Raw genomic sequence first — 17989 nt, forward strand, 5'->3', positions numbered from 1 at the left:
GAAATGATCATGTTTGGAATCATAGAATCATACAATGACAGAATGGTTTGGGTTGGAAGGAACCTCAAAGCCCACCCAGCTCCAGCCCCTGCCGTGGGTAGGGCTGCCCCCCACCACCTCAGGCTGCCCAGGGCCCCATCCAACCTGGCCTTGAAAATTAGAATCAAATGAGGAACCAATGGGGCTCTTGCTTCCAAAGGCAATACAAGGTGCAATCCACCTTTGAAGATCATATGTTTGTTTGTGTTTTTCCCCTGACAGATTCCTTACTCTGACATGGTCCTAGGACCCTTTCTTTCCCTCTCTCCTCCTACCTTTCTATGATGCTCTAAATTGGCCGTTGCAGGTTTTATTTTTGCACCAAAGAGTTTAGGTTTGTCATGGATTAATGGAATGTTTTGTGACAAAGGACAAAAGAGGAGTGGATCCTTCCATTCTGTAGTTGGTGTGAGTGCCAAAGTCTGGATTTATTGACTTATCAGGCTTCTTCCAGTTGCTTTACTGATACTAGTTGCTAGAGCTGAGCCTGTAGGAGAATCTAGAATATTCCCTTGACAATGCTTTACTTGCGCTTAGACCTAGGTTGAAAGTGAGACTTCTGTAAATGAGCTCTGCCAACTTTAAGTTGGTCCAGAGAGAGAAGCCAAAGTGGGTATTATACTATTGAACCTGCAGCCTTCATTAATTTGAAACCTCTTGACTTTGAATCCAATATTCTTCTGAATTTGATTTTTGGAGAAAGTCTTTATCATTCTCCAAACAGCAATGGAGTCCCTTTGCAGCTCATGGTCCTATGCTTGCTTGAGGCATTTGGACGTTCAGGCTGGACGTTAGGAAATACTACTTCTCTGAAAGGGTGGTCAGGCACTGGAATGGGCTGCCCAGAGAGGTGGTGGAGACACCGACCCTGGTGGTGTTCAAAGAGCGTTTGGATGTTGTGTTGAGGGACATGGTTTAGCAAGAACCATTGGTGAAGGGTGAACGAATGGTTGGACTGGATGATCCTGTGGGTCTTTTCCAACCTTAGCAAGTCTATGATTCTATGTTTCTATGATGCATTAACAATCAAATTATGGTTAAAGAACCAACAGAAAAGGCTTCTGGCAGCTTCCACAACCCTGCAGACTCTTTATTCAATATACATATTTGCTGCAGTTTTTGGCTGAACTTGTGGGACAACTCTGTCATGTCCATTTTCTTTCCGGAGCTTTGAAGGCATCCACACAGTTCTTCTATCCCTACTCCACCTCCTGGTGCCTACTGATTTTTTGTCACATCTTTTTCAGCCAGCAAGATCTTGCAGTCTCACAGTCTTTGGATTTGCAGTAGCTATGTGAGTATCAGAGTGGTTACATCCTCACTCAATGGGCTCTTAATGAACCTGCATGGCTGCATTACCATTCTGGCCAAGAGGCAAGAGGCTGTCCAAAAATTCACTGCTTTTTTGTCTTCTGTCTGACTTCAGTCTTTATCTTGGCATGGGAACTGGAACAAAAATATCTGGGTATAATCCAGGGCTGAGTCAGGGGTTCTGCAGTGCTCCACAAAGTCTGAGTGCAACAATGACCACCATAGAGCAGACTCACCTACTGCAGTGTCTCTACATGTTCTTGTAGCATTTCTGACACTGAAAGCACAGGGAACCGTGGTGCAAACTTCTCATAGTAGACAATTTCCATAGAAGATGTAAGGAAGACAGACAGGTCCCATCCTGGTCCCACAGTAAGAGCCCTGCTCAGCTTCTTGAATAATTTACAAGCACGAAAGCCACCCCTGCCTACCAAACAAGAGAAGAATATACACAGCAAAATGCTGTCACAGTGATTCTAGGGAGCTACCTTAGAGAAATCATGATAGAAAAACAGTAACCAAGCACACACAGGCTAACAGGAAATAGAAGATCTAGAAAATAACCATTGTTATGTGAAAATAAGGAGATGCCAGCAGACATGGTTTAACAATGGGCACTTTATCCTCATCTTTTTCTATAATAGGAAAGCTGATTACATTCTCTTTTCACATGAAAAATAAAACAAACAACTGAATAGGAAGGAATGGTACATTGTTAGCTGCCTATTTAAAAACACTAGAGCTGCAAAGAGTTATTCCAAACACATTTTCTTCGTGTGGCTCACTAACTCATAACTCAAGTGGAATAGCTAATGAATTTGGAGCATTCTGAAATGTGCAAGCACGCTTCACGGCATCTCCTGTAATCGGTCACTCTACAGGAAGACGATTAATTTATCAAAATTAGAAGTTCTTGATGGGGCCGTTCCACATTTCTTGTACCTGTAGAGAGGAAAATAAAGCAATGAATTAAGAAAAAATAAAGAATTTCTCTAAAAAGATGACTCCTCAGCCAAATAAGATTGAAACTGTTGTGTTAGTGAATTTATTTTGGTAATGGCAAGGAAAGTGAGCTCAGAAGTTAAGCACCAGAGGGCAGTGGCATGGCTTGAATTTTGTGCGGTGCTGTGTTGAGCCGGGATCTGGACTCAGTGGTCTCTGTGGGTCCCTTCCAACTCAGGATTAGTCTGTCATTCTGTGACTCTGTGAGCCTTTGCCCCAGGGTAGTGGAAACCAACCAGGATAGCTGTACATGGCCGGTGAAGAGCACTATGCCTGATGTCTCCCAGTCTCCAGCAGCCAGTAGGTGCACGTGTGCTTACAAAACCTGATGACTTCATGTGTATTTATCCTGAGTTCAGCACAGTGAGATTCTGAGCTGGAGGCATTTGAGTGCTACCAGAGAACAAATATTGGATAATAATTCCTAAAAGTAAGAATAAGAAAATATATTACCCATAATCTCAGTCCAAACTCTTGAAATCAGTGGGGCTTTCTTTTGAGCCCATTAGGACTTCAGTTTGGCTCTTTGGAAAAATTACACTTTCCTATGAAAGAAAAATTAGAAGGTTTTTTTTTTTTTTTTGGTGCTGTGTTCAGACAGTAGGGCCTCTTTTGTGTTTTCTCTGTGTAATGAAGATTTATAGATTTATTCCTAATGAGTTAGCAGCAAGGAGTAAAGCACAGATTCTACACACTAGATGTTATCAGAGAGACAGTGAAACCTAGATGACATTTCAGGAAGAACCTTGAAATCCTGTTTCCTTAGATAAGCTATCTGCTCTGTAAGCAAAATTGTTGTGACTATTTTCTTTTCCCACTTGGTTTTCATTAACAGCCATTTGCATAAAAACTAAGGCTCTTGTTTCTGAAAAGTTCATATTCTCCTGCTGCTTGTTCCCCCTCCCTGATGTTTTCATTCTCTGTTAGCAATCTGATAAATCACTTCCACTAAACTCAATTATGGTATCACCAACAGGGCTTTATCACTTTGGTGATAAGAAATAAGCAGCAAGCACAGTCACAAAACCTGCAAGAATACAGATTATGTTTCCGTGTCATTTGTTCCATTAACAGCTTGTATGGCATGTTTAAAAAATAGGAACAAAAAGAAGACATGATAGAAAGAGATTATATTCCTTACATAGCTCAGATGCTTACAGTGAGGTAATGCATAGAATATGAGCCTCAAGTAATGCCTTCTGAGACCAGTGGAAGGGCTTTCATCAGCTTCAGTGAGTTTCAAATAAGACTATGCATTTAGAGTGAAGCAGAGTACCACTGTGTAATCAACACTGACAAAAACTGAAAAGGGAAAAAAAATAAAGTGAGGGAAGGGAAGGGAAGGGAAGGGAAGGGAAGGGAAGGGAAGGGAAGGGAAGGGAAGGGAAGGGAAGGGAAGGGAAGGGAAGGGAAGGGAAGGGAAGGGAAGGGAAGGGAAGGGAAGGGAAGGGAAGGGAAGGGAAGGGAAGGGAAGGGAAGGGAAGGGAAGGGAAGGGAAGGGAAGGGAAGGGAGAGAAAAAAAGGCTGCAGGCACTTTTGCTGACTTGGTTTCATAGTGGAATTCGTTGAACCCCAAATAGATCTTAATCTAAATGGAAATAAGGAAACCACTACACTGAGATTTTGCTGATCCTAATTAACCCAGTAAATGTTGAAATATTTTGGTAATTAAACTTTAACTTTAGAAGCTGAATTCCTTCTAAATAAGCTGCTGGGATTTACCTTTGTTGGGGATATCAACAGTCGTCTACACTACAAGAGCCTGGAGCATCATAATGACAGCCAATACCACAGTAAAAGCCATCACCAGAAAAGGATTTGAAGAAGAGAAGACTCATGTTTAACTCTCGCCAAGAGGGCCTGTGAAATAAAAATCAGGAAGTTTACTCAGCAAATTTTCATCTAATATTTAAATCATAGGATGTTACATTCAACTATGCTGCAAAATTAAATGTGCTGTGGGAAAGTCAGTGGACGAAACTGTGATGATAATGATAGACTACTAAGAAGGAATAATGTCTGATTAAATAATAACCATTCAAAACAGGTTTAAATGTTTCTAAAACAGAGGCAGACTGCGGCTTGGAAAATAAAAGGAGTACCTACAAGGCAGGAGAAAGGCCGTCAGATCTGTCATGAATAACCTTCTTGACATGACTTCCCAAGGGAAGGCTGCGGAAAGCCCCAGCTGCATAGAAGAGGTGCTTCACACAGGAGCAACGTGCCACTCTGCCTCTGTGCACATCAGCAAGGCCACTTCTGGAGAGAGACACTTAGACTGGGGAAGGAAAGCAAGCTTTGAGGATGGTCTGCAGGAGGACAGTCAGAGTGAGCCTTGGCTGGGGGCTGAGCCTTTCCAGGTGTGGCTACAGGCACACCGACTGGTTTGACAACCAAGAAGGAAGCTGAGAGATGATGTTCCTAAACATACATATGGGGCATATCCATATATATGCTTTCATGTATTCTATATAAAGTATAAGTCTAAATAAAGTTGCAGACGGGCATAACAGGAGCCAGTGGGTAGGAATTGAAGTCAGACAAATTCAACCCTAAACAAATGTAATTTACCACTACTAAAGTCAATGGCATGTTGGCGTGCCTGTGGGGGGGGGGTGTGGGGGGGGGAAGCAGCGCCAATCAGTTACATGAGGTGCCTCTGCACATTTAGGATTACACATGCCCCTCCCAAAACACTGCTCTTCTGAAATCAACACCACGTAATTTTCACAAAGGCACCGAAGGGCAAAACAGTCAAGAGGGAGCCAGCTGTAGGGAATCAGATGCTGAGGGGGTGCTGGGGCAGAGGAGATCCTGGCACTGATGTGTATATAACTTGCACTACTGTGGATGGCTTTAGTGATGGGCATGCAAATTTTCCCCTTTGCTCTCTCCATAGAGATGCTCACTTGATGCTACGGCCGTCAGCACCATGGACTTCCCTGCCTCCAGGATGCATGCAGTTGCCCAAAGGACTCTGGAGGGATATATATTATATATATACAAGATATACATCACGGTCTATATTACAGCTGAAGGCAGAAAGAAAGTGTAATGTCAACTGGGCTGGATCAGAATGTCAACAGGAAGGATCATGGCACATCAGAGCAACCATGTGGTGCTCGGAGATGGCATTTGTTGCATCCACGGCATTTCAGCTCGCCCATCACTGCGCATGGAATTAAACCAGGAGAAGCCTTTTGGTGGCTCCAGCAGGTGCCTGCAGCACTGAGCACTGCCCAGCTGCAGACAGTTCCCCCCACGTGCCTATTGCTGCCCCCGCCATGGAGCCCCAGCTTCGTTCACGTCTTTAAACAGGAGGTGGCAGAGGCAGCTCAGTGCCCTGGAAGGTCAGGTCAGGCTTCAGGGCCTCCAGCTGCCTGAAAGCTGAACAGAAATGAAAAGCTGTTGGTTAAGGAGAGAGCGCCTCGGGCTTCCCGCTGAGCCTGGCTGCAGCCCTTTAATTAGGGTAAGCTAATTACATCTGACGGAGGAAAAGAGGCTGTCAAGTAACATGGGAGGAACTCTTTTTGATTCAGCAGAGAACATTTTAACTGCAGGAGCCTCGCAGGCTGACAGGAAGCCGGTGTGTCTGGGATCAGGATGTACCATCTCCTCGGGACCATTCCCTCCCCGCTGGGGACAAGTCCCTTGTGGGAGCAACCTGTATCCCACCCGCTGCCTGGGTCTGCATCTGGAATCAACCAACTGGGTTATTTCATAGGATCATTGGTACTGAGCTTTTCAGAAGGAGCTGACAGGGTGCTAAGGGCACCTCAGCCCCATCTAGACCCAAGGGCCTGGGCTCCTCGGTTCCCAGGGTCATCCTTGGCAAGCCCAAACCTCCCCGCCCTTCCTGCTGCTGAGAAGCTGGCTCATTCTACCTGCCTGTGAGTTGTTTCCTAAAGCAGCCAAATAATTGCAGTGTCGCAGAAAAACCTACAGCCCTTAAACCCCAACAAAGTGGGGTTTGAAGAGCTGGCGATCACAGATAGTTAGCTAACGAGTGTTTACAGTGCCTGATGATAGTTGCTGGCACTAGGACAAGGGCAGTAAAAAGTGGATTAGATGAAGATAAATGTGAGACACAGGCAGAAACAAGTACTCCAGCAGATGTGTGTGGAAATTAATGGGGTGGTGATAATAACAAATTCTGATTCGCCACACAGTAAATGTGTCTCCTGATAATCAGTTTCTAGTACAATACCAAGCTCCTATGCATGAATCAGAAATCCAAATGAGATGACATCTCAGCATTGAAAATGCTTTGGGTAGATACTGAAGATCTTAAAGAAGACAGCTGGGAAAGTGGTGCTTATTTTGTCCACTGCGGTCTTTCCACCCCCTCAATATTTTATCTTTGATCATAGCAGATCTGTGATCCGGCCTCTTTACAAACACCAGGGGATCTGTGGTCCATGTTCTGCAACAGAGATCCATCTGAAGCAGAGCTGTGAGTCCCTGCAGTCCCCGTGGGCTCGCTCATCCACTGAGCTGGGACAGGAGAGCTCTCACATGGCACAATGCTTGGCCAGATGTGCTGTTAGACTTCATGAGTTTATGTTTGTAAAGAGAAAATAGGATGAAAGGCATTACAAAAATGCAAAATATGATTTGTTATGATTTAAAAGCCATTCACTTCTATTAGTATTATTTTAAAATATTTCCACCTTGAAGACCTTTCCAGATAAGGATTCCTGCCCATCTTTTCCAGTCCCATTTTTTAAAGAAACAGAGAAGTTTGCAACCCTTTGGACAACATCTCTTTGCTTTGCCCATGCCATGACGTGCTTCCCACAAAAATAATGTCAGAGTGCTTTCCTCATCACAGAATCACAGAATCACAGGGGTTGGAAGGGAGATAGTTGGAGATAATTGAGTCCAGCACCCTGCTAAAGAAGGTTGCTCAGGAAGGTGTCCAGGTGGGTCTTGAATACCTCCAAAGAAGGAGACCCCAGAATTGGCAGCCTGTTCCAGTGCTCTGTCACTGTGCTCATCACTTAGGGGAAATGATCTGGAACAGAAAAAGCTTGTAGGCCTTTCTGATTGTTTTTAACCCAGACCCTTGTCCAGAGTGCAGTGTGATGGTGTAGGTCTGCAGTGCAGCTTTCTTGGCTGGAAAATCATTGAGTACAGACCCACTCAAAATCACTAAGAACAGACCCATTCACCTACCCTTCACTCCTTGCTCACTGTTTTCCATCCCTGAATCTCACTTTGCTGCTGCCTGCATTATGAGCATAAAATTAGGATGCAGCTCTGTATGCCAAGGCCTCGAAAAGGTCCAGCTTTGCAGTAGGAGTAGTGCTGTCAACACCCTTCCCAGTGCAGCAGAGGTTTGGGCAGTGAAATTCAGTTTGCAAAGGCCCACGTGTCCATTTTGCCCATTTGTGTGGAGTTCCAGCTGTAGCAGGGCTGGGAGAAGAGGAGGAAAGGAAGCTCTGAGACTGATGTCACTGCTGCGTACTGTGAGAATGACCCACTTCATCACCCGCATTTGGTATTTCTGGCCCAGTCCCCAGAGTAAGACTGGGTGGGGTGGGAATAAACCCTATGGACATCACTGAGCACCTGCCAGACACCAGCAATTTGGGAAACCAGGGAGCACTAAAGACACAGAAAACGGAATTTATGGATTTCTGTGTTCCACCCTAAAACAAACGTGGTATTTCCAATGGCAGCCGACACTCCATGATCACTGTATTTGAAGCTTATATCGTAACGTTTGGGTTGGGCTTTTCGTGAGAAAGTCTCCTGTACTTGAAAGATAAAAACCAAAGCCCCACTGCAGCAGAACCAAACCACCAAATCAATCACTACAAAGCCATTAAATACACTTATGGAAAAGTTTTCCATAGCAGCACTCCATGCCCTGGCCCCAGGCTCCCCGGGGCCTGGTATCCATGGCATTTCTCCATGAAGATGTGGCTCTAGGAAGGCCTGCCAGCGCCTGGCGAGGGACGGCCGAGCCCAGCTGAACGTGTGTATTTTCCCCGTCACCGCCCCTTCTGCACATGACCTGTTAAAAGGATTAAATTAAAAGAATTCCCAGAGCTAATCTAGTGATGATATTATGAGAGACAGGAGCTCAAGCGCATCCCGGGGATGTCTGATCGGGTTGTCTAGGATGTATTATTTATGGGGCCATCTGCTTTAGACAGGGATTGAAGTTTGAGCGGGAGGAGGGTTTTGATGGAGTTCAGCAGCTTTACTGGGACAAGGGGGTTGTAGAGTATTCCCTCCCCAGAAAATAAATGCAGATGTAGGTGTTTGTGGAATAAATCTGGCACCAGAGTACCCATGTGTTGGTGCCTTCACTAAAATACTGCACGGCCTGCAGAGCCCTCAGGAGCCCCCGCAGAAGGGACGTTGGCAGTGCAGTGTTTTAGCAGGAGGGAGAGAGCTGCACAACGTCAGGGCTCCAGCCGGAGTTATTGGTACACAGGCTGAGAAATGCAATGGCATAAACAGATCTGCGGCTGGAATGTGAGGAGGCAGCGGGGGCAGCCAACAGAGGCCGCGTCCGCAGGAAGACAGGAAGAATTTCCTCAAAATAGCCTGTTCAGTTACTGGGCAGCCCAGTAAATGTGGGATCTGTGTACAGCTATTACAGGCAACGCGGAGCCAAATTGCAAACGTGAAAAATAAACTGTCTCTCTTTCTGATTTAGGCTGACGTGCCATTTAAATAATATGGGCCAAGAAATGTGAAATAAGATATCTCAATGAGCGGGACGTGTGTCCCTTCCCTTCCTGCCCATCTCCTGCGGTGCCAGAAGCACGCTGGCTTTTTTTTCCCCATCACAGTTGCCTCATCAGATTTCTAACTGTCAGTGTGCCCCCAGGCTAACAGTGTCCGTGTGTTTCTTGGTGATCGGGAATGAAACTTATCCCAAAGCTTTGGTAGGGGAGGTGCTGCTAAACCTTTACATGGAAATTTGCTGGAAGCTACCTGTCAGCTTGCTGCCCATTCTCCAGTAATTCAGACTAATGACTCGTCAGCTCCTTTTTTCCTTACTTTTACATCTGTCTAGAAGTCGTTTCTGCTCCAGTTGCCGGCTTAATAACACAATGCTATCTACCAAGGAAAGTCTCACCCAGTCGTACTTGATTTGTCTCATGATGGTGCTCATAATCCTTATTTAATTAGTTATTAGCAAAAAAAATCCCAAAAAACAAACAAACAAAAAAACTCTGGGCAACTGGTTCCAGTGCTTGGACTACAACTGGAGCATTGCTTAAGAACTGTTGTTTCACACAGGAAACTTTGATTGTGAAAATGCAGAAACAGGTCACAGACTACAGAAAAGTCTGGTGTGTGCAAAACCAGAAATACATTTATGCAGCATTCATCTTTATCTGCAGTTTGGGATTCTGTATGGCAGAATGTATCTCCCTGCTTTGCTACCTGTCTGTGATTTGTCTAAACAGGGTAGGAACCAGGTTTCTGTCTGAGATGAGTTGTTCTATGACACACAGCTTAGGCAGGGCGAGCTGTCCTGCATCCTGCAGGAGGAGAGGGACTCAGGCAGTGTGCTGGGGCTGCTCGTCCCCACAGACTTCACAGTGGCTTCTTTCAGTCCCACAGCTCTCCTGGATGTGGCACCCTGGGACACCATCTGTCACATCTAGTTGGGTGACAGCACCATGGGATGCAGCAGCTGAGTCATCAGCATACCCACTTATATGTAAGGACCTCAGGCAAAGGGCTGGATGTCCTCAGCATATTCCTCTTGACAATGACTGACTCACAAGGACCATGAGCAACGCACCAGAGAAGCCCCCAGCTGCGGAGCCACACTGGAGTGTCTCTATGAGCTGAAGTGAGGTGCCATGGAGGTGGCCACTCGGCACCATCTTCAGCCTCTCAGTACCTGCATATATCTACATGTACCTCCAGTACCTCAGACAGGAAGCTGCATGAAACTTAATGCTTGGGGAAGTAAAGAGGCACACACTATCTTCTTGTCACAGAAGTCAGAGGTAGCAAGACATTAGAAAGTGACCAAGACAACAGAGTGCCTTTTTATCCCCATTGCTGTAAGGCTGATGGCGCTGACAGATTTCTCTTGTCAGCCCTGAAGCCTCCTCAGGACTGGATTCTCCTGCACTGGCTGCAGCTCATGTCCTGCTGCAGGGATGTGAGTCACTTACAGGGGCAAGTCCTCTGGGCAGGACACAGGATTAGGATTTTAAAGTCCTTGCAGGACACAGTGCTGAAGGGGCTGAAATGAAGTGGCTTTTGAGTAGGTGTCTCTGCAGAAGCTTCTTCATTTCCTTGCTAGCCAGGCAGAAGAGTCATGAGAGATTTTTAAATAATGCCTGTAAGTTGGAGGCATTGTGTTTCCCTGTGTACTGTACTGCCTTTATCACCAAGTGTCTGATTGCTGCCATCCCACAGCTAACTCAGGGATGTACTCAGGCTGCTGATTTCACCGTCATTAGCCGCTTCTGTGGCTACATGGCCATGCTGGGTGACATCACTCCTCAAGTTGCCTCCTGCTCAGAACCATATTCTACCAGGCAGCCGAAACAGTCTCCCAGTTTGCTTGTTTTGGGATACCCCATTGCTCAAGTTCAGTTGCTCATTTCCATGGCCTCCCTTGTCCTGTGTTTACTGAGTGCACCACTGAGTTCACCTCAGGATACAGCTGGGAGGGGACTCAGTCTCATCTAATGTCATCCTCATTCCTTCCTGCTGCCCTCTGGGTCACTATGCTGGCAAAACACTTGGTTAGTTATGGACTGGATCCATGTGAAGTTATGGGGGGAGTTGAAAGCTTGGGGTGTTACCAGCTGAAGCCGCTTTCCTGGCAGAGATTGCTGCATGGAGAGCTGTGTGGGAAAACACAATGGAGAAGGAAAGTACTGGACAGGGATTGCTTAACCCATCTTGATGCTAAATGGTGTTCCCTGAATCAGAGCTTCAGGGATCAGACTTGAACTTAATTTTTCAGTATCTTAAAGAGTAGATCTCCTCATGTAAGCACTGATATTTCAGGAGAAGTCAGCAATGAACCAACAGAAAAATGTTTTGAAGGCTTCCAGGTCCTGTTCCTTTTGATTTAGATGTCTACGTTAGGCAAACTGGGTTTTGCACAGTACACAACAAGCTGCAGTAGTGGCATCATAATACAGCTGCAAATGCTGTAACTGCATCAAGAGCTTCTTTCTTTGATGCTTTCTCCCATGAAAGCCTTATAGATAAATTCAGGAAGTGTGGGATAGATGTGTGGACAGTGGATTGAGAACGGGCTATCTGGCAGAGCTCAGACAGTTGTGACACAGTGTGTCAGCAGCACAGTCTGGTTGGAGGCCTGCAACAAGTGATGTTCCCCAGGGATCGGTGTTAGGTCCAATCTTGTTCAGCATCTTCATCAATGACCTATATGAAGGGATGGAGTCCACCTTCAGCAAGTTTTATGATGATACATAGACAGGAGGAGTGGCTGACACACCAAAAAGCTACCACTCAGCAAGACCTAGGCTGGCTGCAGAGTTGGGTGGAGGGGAACCAGATGAAGTTGAACAAGGGTGAATGTACAGTGCTGCACCTGGGGAGAAATCATGGCATGCATCAGTACAGGTTAGGAGCTGACCTACCAGAGAGGAACTCTGTAGAGAAGATCTGGGTGTCCTGGTGGGCAACAGGGTGGCCACGAGCCAGCAGTATGTCCATGTGGCCAAGGTCAATGGGATCCCAGAGTGCATTAGAAAGAGTGTGGCCTGGAGTACTGTGCCCAGTTCTGAGCTCCTCAGTTCAAAAAAGGCAGGTATCTCCTAGGAAGAGTCTGGTGGAGGGCAACAAGGATGATTAAGGGCATGTCCTGTACAAGGAAAGGCTGGGAAACCTGGGGCTGTTCAGCCTGGAGAAGAGAAGACTGAGAGGGGATCTCACCAATGTTGATGAGTATGTGTAATGGGTGGGTGTCAAGTAAATGGAGCCAGGCTCTTTTTTGGCAGTTACCAGCAACAGAACAAGATGCAGTGGGCACAAACTGAAATATAGGAACCTCCATCTGAACATGAGAAAGAACTTCTTTCCATTGGGGAATGACAGGGCGCTGGAATAACAGCCCAGAAAGGCTGAGGAGTCTACTCACGGAGAGCGGAAGGGCAGCGCTGAGCTCTGCTCTCTGTGACAGCCCAGGGCCCGAAGGAACGGCATGGAGCTGTCAGGGGAGGGGCAGCTTTGGGTTAGGGAAACGGGCTGCACCAGAGGGCGGTGGGCATGGAACGGGCTGCACAGGGCAGTAGGCACAGCCCCAAGTTGCTGGAGTTCAAGGAGCGTTTGAATACCACTGTCAGACATAGGGTCTGAATTTTGGGTGGTCCTGTGTGGGGTTGGGAGTTGGACTTAATGGTCCTTGTTGGTCCCTTCCAACTAAGGATATACTGTAATTCTGTGATTCTGGCATTTACCAGGAGTACGAGTCACAGGCTCACAGAATCATCAGGGATGGATAAGACCTTCAAGATCATCAAGTCCAAACATCAACCTGACCTGCGGAGTTGCTAAAACTTGCCCCACATCCACATGACTTTATAAGACAGAGCTGTATTTTCCACTTTAACCAAACCTGCCCTGCTCTGCAAGCCATTTCTTCTCTCTCTGCCCTTCTGCTAGCCCTGCCATGCCACTCCTCCCCATGTATTCTGGATGGCGAGGCGAGGCTGTAATGCCCCACAGCACACCGGCTTCGAACACCTGCAAGGAATTAAGGGAGGGTGAAATACTCCCAGGAGCCTGTTGCGCATCCTTTAGCCTCTACAAAATCCTGAATTCCTTTTGCATGAGAACATGGGTACATCTGCTTGCAATCATCGTTCCCCAGTCAGCCGGCCTGCCGAAGCAGAAACATGATTCTCCACACTTTGGTCAGCATTCGCAGCCGTGGGGCCAGGATTGGAGAGGAGCAGAATAAGCCTGCCTTTCAGCCGCGCTTCCCCAGCAGCCTGCCTGCCCCAGTGCTCACAGTCCTGTGTGCTCCTTGCCCTACTTTCAGGGATTGAGAAATGCTTAAATAAAGAGAAACTTGTTCTGTGGTGGAAAAATGGTCACTTCTTCTGGCGAGGCATTTGAGAAGGAGACAGGAAGCATGTTATTTTAAAGGTAAACTGATAAAATGTTTGTTTGCTGAAGGAGCAGGAGGAATGTCAAAAACATGTCTTTATATACTACTGTACAAAAAGTTATTTGAGGATATAGCTCTGCCATGACAACAACTGCAGGGTGTTGTAAGGGAATATTTTATCTTTCACTTGTCTGCAGGCTCATATAGGATCTTTTTCTGGCCATAAGCAGGCTCTTTGTCAGTGTATGCACGTGTGTGTGCATGACTGTGTGAATGCACACTCTATAGCCATGGAAATAGCTAAAAATTTTACAAGGACAGTGAATAGACACAGAGGAATACTATCAGATTCTCTGGTGATGCCATTGTTTGGTTCTTAATGTTTTCCCCAGCTGATCAGCAAGGAAATAGCTAAATATCCCTATATTAATGAAAGCCTCATGCTGTCCCATTGCAGGTTGTAGAATAGAATCACAGAATCATTACGTTTGGAAAGGACCACCAAGATCATCCAGTCCAACCAGCAGCCCACCCCTACCATGCCCACTGACCACGTCCCTCAGTGCCACATCCACACGGCTCTTGAGCACCTCCAGGGATGGTGACTGCACCACCTCCCTGGGCAGCTGTGCCACTCCTTCTGAGAAGAAATCTTTCCTCACATCCAGCCTGCACCTTGCCAGTAAAACTTGAGACCGTTACCTGTTGTGCTATTGATGAGATAGATATATAGTGCTTCTATAGATTTGCCAGATTAGATTTAGAAGACAGCAGCCTTGAATGCTTCTACACAAAAGGACTAAATTTACTTTATGAATGCAATTAAGAATGTCATGTTTTGGGAATAAAGTGAAGATATTCTTAACAAGAGAAAACCTGACCATCAAGTAGCCCAGTTTTCCTGTGATTCCTGAAAGCATGCTGAAGGCAATGACCACAGCACCCTCTTCATCCTCAGCTCTGATTGTGCTTGAGCATCGTCAGGTGGGACATCCACCGATCTGGTTAACAGGACCTGAGCTGACGTCTTGCTATGTCCCCAGATGACATGGCGGCAGAGAGAATTCTGTAGTGGGAGTCCAGCCAAGGAGACCTTGGCTCTCCAAAGCCTCTGCACTGTTTACATATGCCCCACACTCACCAGCCTTTTGGCTCTGCTTTTGCTGAGGGACAGCGTGCTCCTCCACACTTACATGACATTCAGAAATCTAGCTCTTTAAGAGAGGATCATCTGTGAAGCCAACTGGCAGCTCCAAGTGTTCTCGCTCTCCTTTGGCAATTTTATTAGCTATAGTTGCAGAAATGTAGATCATCAGGAATTTGAAATTTCAGTACATTCAAAGAAACGCAAAGCCTTTTTGTAACATTTTCCAGTAGGGGAACACAGGCAGACACACAGTTATATATCTGGCCTTTACCATCTTGTAATTTAGCCGTATCTTAACTGAGATGAAGATGAGATGCAGGAACCTAAGCAAACAAGAGCACATCCCTGCAATCTGATGGGAAAGGTTTGCATGTGTGGCAGGTGTATTTCCTAATTTCCTCTTCAGGTGCCTTTTACAAATGTCTGCTTTGAATCATAGAATCATCATAGAATCACAGAATAGCCTGGGTTGAAAAGGACCTCAAAGATCATCTAGTTTCAGCCCCCCTGCTATGTCCAGGGTCGCCAACCACCAGACCAGGCTGCCCAGAGCCACATCCAGCCTGGCCTTGAATGCCTCCAGGGATGGGACATCCACAACCTCATAGCATAGTGTTTGGTTAGCTCTCCAGCTTGACTTCCATACAAGAACCGTTCCCAGTCACCAGGGATATTGGTGGACAGGCAGCTTTTTAAAAAATACGGAACGCATGTATTCACTGGTATGCACATTTGAACACCACAGTTTATCCACATGCATTCCCATGCACACATGCAGAACTTTTATCCCACAGTAGAACGACTTGTGCTAGTCAGTGAAGATCCAAAGGAAAGCATCTGTCATTAAAAAAGCAATAGGAAGACACATTTATTTAGCACAAGCTGAAATACAGGCATGTTTTCATGCTGTGTTTGGCTTGGCTTACCACAGGCAAGACTTAATGAAGTACAGAAAGATTGTCTTAAAGAAACTGTGCAGGGTTTGATGTTTACTGCGACTTCTCTCTGTTGGCTGCCCCTAAATGTTCATTTGGGTGTTGCAACACACTGGCACTCTAATAAATCCATTCTGGTCCTATTTAGAGATTTCATACTCGATGCCTTTCTTTTTTTAATACACCTTCCTGCCCTATGAATGCTAATGCAGGTCTTCTTGACCAACCTCTTCCTAATAATGACATATAGAGATGAAAACCTCTCCTGTGATGGGCACAGATGAGATTCCTTTAGCTGTGTCAATAGGCTTTGAAACCACTGATTGTGAAGTGTGATTGCTTGTGGAACTGAACAGTTAACAGAGCATGGGTCAAGCTTGGATTTTCAGTTAGAGGAAGGGTAAGCCTGTAGGCTAGTGTATCTCTGTGGTAGTCAGCCAGCCTGCTGGTTGGACCTCAGTGTAGCAATGGGAAAATCCACATCCCTTTTACGCTTCTTTGTAAAGTCTGTGCTTGTATGGAACTCTTCTTACTACTTGCCATGCAGCTTTCATCCTCAGCAGGTGGCACACGCACAAATGTTTTGCTTCTGGGAGTAAATGTAATTTGTCAAGACCTTATGCAATTGTGTTTCACTCCTGCTCCTTAGTCTTTCTGAACTGTTATGCCCTTTTCCTCCCTCTTCTGCTTACCTGTAGACCCTCAGCTCACTGTAACCCTGTAATCAGCCACTGTCCTTTTTCAGATATTGCTTGAAGCCACTACTGTGCAGTTGAAGGGAAAATGGTAGCGACTGATTTGAAGGGAACTTGGCTTCGGCTGACATTTCTGTGTAAATTTCAAACAAGCAGTTTCGTAGGTGATTTGTAAATGTATAAACCCTGTGCTACTACCTGTCTTTTCCTTCCTTTCATATCTGAGTGAGATGCATTGATTTTAAGACTAGAAGACATCAGTCTGGTCTGACCACCTGCATAATTCAGATCCTCTGACATCCCTGGAAAAATTCAGCTTTCTGAATCATAAAGAGTACTTGTGACAGTGATCATCTTTTAGAAAGAAAAATAATCTCCCCTTGATTAAGAAAGATCCACCTGTTCCTATGTAGTCCTTCTTACATTCTTCTGCTGTTACCCAAGAAAAATGTTGTCTTATACATATGCCACTCTGAAAGCAATGCCTCCTATTTATTTCCATGGAAACGACAACAGATACAAAGAGCACAATGACACTGTTTGATAGAGCAAATTTTCAGCTACAAAACACTCTTTTTCGACAGTCACTATCATTAGCTATGCATTTTCACCAGCGATAAACAAGAGCCTGCATGTCACACTACTAACAATCTGCGTGGCCATCCAGAACGTGGCTTGTTTTTCACATCTTTGTCACCACTGCTGAGGCACACCGCCGCTGCCTCTCTGTGCTCACATCCACTGTTTGGTCGCCACTGACATTCAGCAGGTGCTGGTGAATGTCAGTGGGTGCCATTTTTTTCTGCATGGAGGAGTTCATTGACACACCTGTGCTTCCTACGCACTTCTGTCAAATGCCTTTGTGTCAGAGTGCCACTCTGCTGCCATCTGTCACATGGCAATGATATGTAATGGAATACTGGTGGGAAGGTTCAACCTCTTCTGCCATGACACCAATATCCACCTCTGAAGTGTCAACGTAGTACAACAGGAGGCATTACTTTTGGAGCAGCCATCATACCTTCCATACACTCATTAAATCCCATCTGATATTTTTCCTCTGAAGTTAAACTCTAAAGTCATTACAACGACTCTGTCTGTATCTCTGTCTGTACATTCATCACCAGTGCACAGAATCCTAATACTAGTGAACAAAACAGGCACGTTCCTTAACTGTCATTTTTCTTGTCACAAATTAATCCTTAGATAATTTTGGATAGTTTATTCCTAAAGCTGTGTATAGCCTGGGAAAGGAAAAGGCAGATACATTTTCCAGTGTTGTGTTATGAAGAGAATGTGCTTAGATCTTTGGATAATATTTCTATTTTGTATTTTATATATATATATATATATATACTTATATGAGTTCAGTTCTCTGCATGTGAGAGTTTATTTTTAAATGAAAATATGTGGTGTTTAAATGGAAACCAGACATGGAAATGGGGGAGAAACATCTGACAAAAATAAGATGAGACAGAATTTGTCCATAATGAAACCAAAACGTGTGTCAGCCTTTGTTTTACCTTTTTCTCTTAGGTATGAGCCTAATCTGAAGTCGTCTGTGCTCTTACAGGTAAATGAATCTGTGCCTTGGGCAGCAGGAGTTTTCCTAGAGGAGACTGATGGATTGCTTCTGATATTGAGTCTGTAGGTTTGATGGGAACTGTGGTGTTGTCTTCTTTATTAAAATGTTGATCTTACAGCAGTCTTTTTTTTTTTTACCAGATAAGAAGAAAAAGGCCTCTCCCTGCTGTGTATTTCTCCCCTCCCTTTCCAAACTGTTCAG

General features: G+C 45.4%; 2 long non-coding RNA genes across 2 annotated transcripts; one reads left to right on the forward strand and one right to left on the reverse strand.

The window, feature by feature from the left end:
- The first annotated feature begins 157 nt into the window (after positions 1 to 157).
- LOC121106671 lies at positions 158 to 13406 on the forward strand. The gene is made up of 2 exons (XR_005839444.1): positions 158 to 1333; positions 5252 to 13406. It is a non-coding gene; the product is annotated as an uncharacterized LOC121106671 (long non-coding RNA).
- Positions 2064 to 4567, reverse strand: LOC107051985. Its single transcript, XR_001464014.3, has 3 exons — positions 4459 to 4567; positions 4075 to 4212; positions 2064 to 2292 (listed from the first exon to the last, which is right to left on the reverse strand). It is a non-coding gene; the product is annotated as an uncharacterized LOC107051985 (long non-coding RNA).
- Positions 13407 to 17989: the final 4583 nt, after the last annotated feature.

This window comes from Gallus gallus, chromosome 1 (assembly GCF_016699485.2).
Source record: "Gallus gallus isolate bGalGal1 chromosome 1, bGalGal1.mat.broiler.GRCg7b, whole genome shotgun sequence".
Taxonomy (NCBI): Eukaryota; Metazoa; Chordata; class Aves; order Galliformes; family Phasianidae; genus Gallus; species Gallus gallus.